Consider the following 3,028-nt stretch of genomic DNA (forward strand, 5'->3'; position numbering starts at 1 on the left):
GGACATACGATGAACGTATCCGTTAGGACAGTGTGGCGAAATCTGGCGTTAATGAGCTATGGAAGCAGATGACTGACGCGAATGGTTTTACTAACAGCACCCATCACCTGCAGCATCTCTCCTGGGCTCGTGATCACGTCGGTAGGACCCTAGACGATCGGAAAACAGCAGCGTGGTCGGATGAGTCCCGATTTCGGTTGGCACGAGCTTCTGGTGAGTTTCGAGTGTGGCGCATACCCCACGGAGCAATGTTCCCAAGCTCTCATCAAGGCTCTGTGTAAGCTGGTGGTGGTTCTGTAATAGTGTGGACTGTGTTTACATCGACTGCATCCTGTGGGTCGAGCTGAACCGATTAATGACTGGAAAGTGTTATGTTGGGCTAATTGGAGATCATTTTCAGCCATTCATGGACTACACGTTCCTAAACAATGCGCGATGTTACCAGGTCACAGTTGTTAGATGTTTGGACAACATGGTTGTGGAGTTCAGCAATTAATATAAATTAACTTAGTATTAAGAAGAAAAAAGCACTCCGTCTTCAGGCCACGAGTGGCCTACTGGGACTATCCGACCACCGTGTCATCCTCGGTGGATGATGCGGATAGGAGAGGCGTGGGGTCAACACACCGCTCTCCCGGTCGTAAGATGGTATTCTTGACTATTCGGTCGAGTAGCTTCTCAGTTAGCATCACGAGGCTGAGTGGACCCCGAAAAATGGCAACAGAGCATGGTGGCCTGGATGATCACCCATCCAAGTGCCGACCACGCCCGACAGCGCTTAACTTCGGTGATCTCACGGGAACCGGTGTATCCACTGCGGCAAGGCCGTTGCCCTACAATTAAGAAAACAGCCTTAATCGCTTTTTTATTTATTTAGTGCCGACCGGTTCCAGCTCATCGCATGAGCCATCTTCAGGGCGAACATATGGTCGACTGCTGGTGGCGTCAGGTCTACCGAGGTGTGGCAGCCACCAGCAGTCGGCCATATGTTCGCCCTGAAGATGACCCCTGGGTTTGGCTGAAACCGATCGGTACTAAATAAATAAAAAAAACGCGATTAACAATGTTTTCTTAATACTCAGCACAGTTGTTAGAGACTGGTTAGAAGAACATTCTAGACAATTCGAACGAAGGACTTGGCCAGCAAGACCACCCGACATGAATCTCGTGGGTCTAGGATTCTTATAAGATAGAATTTGTAGATGATATTGAGAATATACGATAAACAGCAACGTGTTTAGTCCCGCTTAGTAAGTGCGAAACAATAGTGGCAAACACTACATGAGAGCCGTTGTGCACCACGATGTGTTTTTCTGTTAAAATTATGCGAGTGTACGTTTCTCTCAAGTATGTCTTTCGAAAAGACCATGAAGAGAAAATTAGAGAAATTCAAGATCACACGGAGGTTTCCCAACACTCATTCTCCCCGGGCACCACTTACGGTTTGAACAGGAAGCAGTGGAACGACGGTGGTAACAAAGTACCCTTCACGACACACCATAACGTGGCTTCCGGAGTATAGATATAGACCCAGTATTATAATTAAGTAGATCATGTTAGTTTTGTTGCACACGCTAGTGAGAAAATAGAGGGTGCGTCAAAAAATGTATACACACTTTGAACTGTCATAGACAATTTATTCCCCGTTCTACAAAGTTAAATATCTGTGAGAAAGTAATGTTATGTTTCTTCAACAGGTGGCAGCAGTGGCAAGGAGGTAACTGCAACATGGCGGACGCGAGTTTGAGCTTTGAAGGGCAGAAGCAGATAATTAAGTGGTACTGGAAGTTTGAGAATGTAGCTGTGGTTCGAAGACAGTGGAGAAGTGAGTATGGTACAGAATCACCTTCAAGGTTAACAATTACACGTCTACGAGACAAATTCGAAATTCATGGAACAGTGTGTGGTGTGCATAAAGGTCGATCAGGGCGACCTCGTACAGCTACAAGTGATGATTCCACAACTGCAGTCTCGGAACTGTTTCAGCGTTCGCCTCAAAAATCTTCAAGGCAAGCGGTGCGTGAGAGTAATGTAAGTGCTGGTAGTGTGCTACGCATTCTGAAGAAAGGCAAGTTTCGTGTCTACATTCCAAGGCTGGTGCAACAGCTAAGTGACGACGATCCAGATCGAAGTTTAACATTTTGTGAATGGGTTCAAGAGATGGTGAGACGTGAACGGGGATTTATGGGTAGCATAATTTGGTCGTACGAAGCCCAATTCAAACTCAATGGAACTATCAATAGGCACAATTGTGTGTAGTGGGATGAAGATAATCCTCACATTACAGCTGAAAAGGCTGTGAATTTGCCTGGTGTAAATTTATGGTGTGGTTTGTCCGCAAGGGGACTCATTGGGTCTTTCCGCTTTGAAGGTACTGTTACTGGAGAAACGTACCTAGCAATGCTTGCTGACTCCATATTCCCTGCCATTCGTGCATTATACGGTAATGATGAGTTTTATTTCCAACAAGATGGCGCCCCTCCGCACTATCATAGGGACGTACGAGCACACCTAGATCACAATGTGCCAGGCCAGTGGAGAAGTGAGGGGACCGATCGAGTTTCCTGCACATTCTCCAGGCCTCACGCTGCTGGATTTCTTCTTATGCGGCACAGTAAGAGATGAGGTGTACAAACGTAAACCACGTAACCTGGACACACTTTGGAATGAGATTAAGGCGGTGTGTGCAGAAACCTCATTGGACACTTTGGTACAATGTACGGAGTCAGTGGTGACTCGTACTCAGAAATGTATTGGTGCTGAAGGCGACCAGTTTCAACATTAATCACATTTGCAAAGTACATTTATTTTTCCAATTGGACTTTAAGCTTTCCATTTCCAGAAATTTAACATTGTAGATCGGGAAATAAATTTTCTATGATACTTCAAAGTGTGTATACATTTTTTGAGGCACCCTGTATTTCTCACGCTCACCACCGTGATTTCGTATTCATCCTTGTAGATTTCCCCAATAATTGCCAGTCCAGTACCGCAGTTTACTCTGAATTTTGTGGTAGGAAAACGCTAC

The 3,028-nt window shown here is 45.6% G+C and overlaps 1 pseudogene; it reads right to left on the reverse strand.

Moving 5' to 3' along the window:
* Positions 1-715: 715 nt before the first annotated feature.
* On the reverse strand, positions 716-833 carry LOC126291058 (5S ribosomal RNA; annotated as a pseudogene).
* Between the last annotated feature and the right edge of the window lie 2,195 nt (positions 834-3,028).

The sequence above is a fragment of the Schistocerca gregaria genome, chromosome 1 (genome assembly GCF_023897955.1).
Source record: "Schistocerca gregaria isolate iqSchGreg1 chromosome 1, iqSchGreg1.2, whole genome shotgun sequence".
NCBI lineage: Eukaryota > Metazoa > Arthropoda > Insecta > Orthoptera > Acrididae > Schistocerca > Schistocerca gregaria.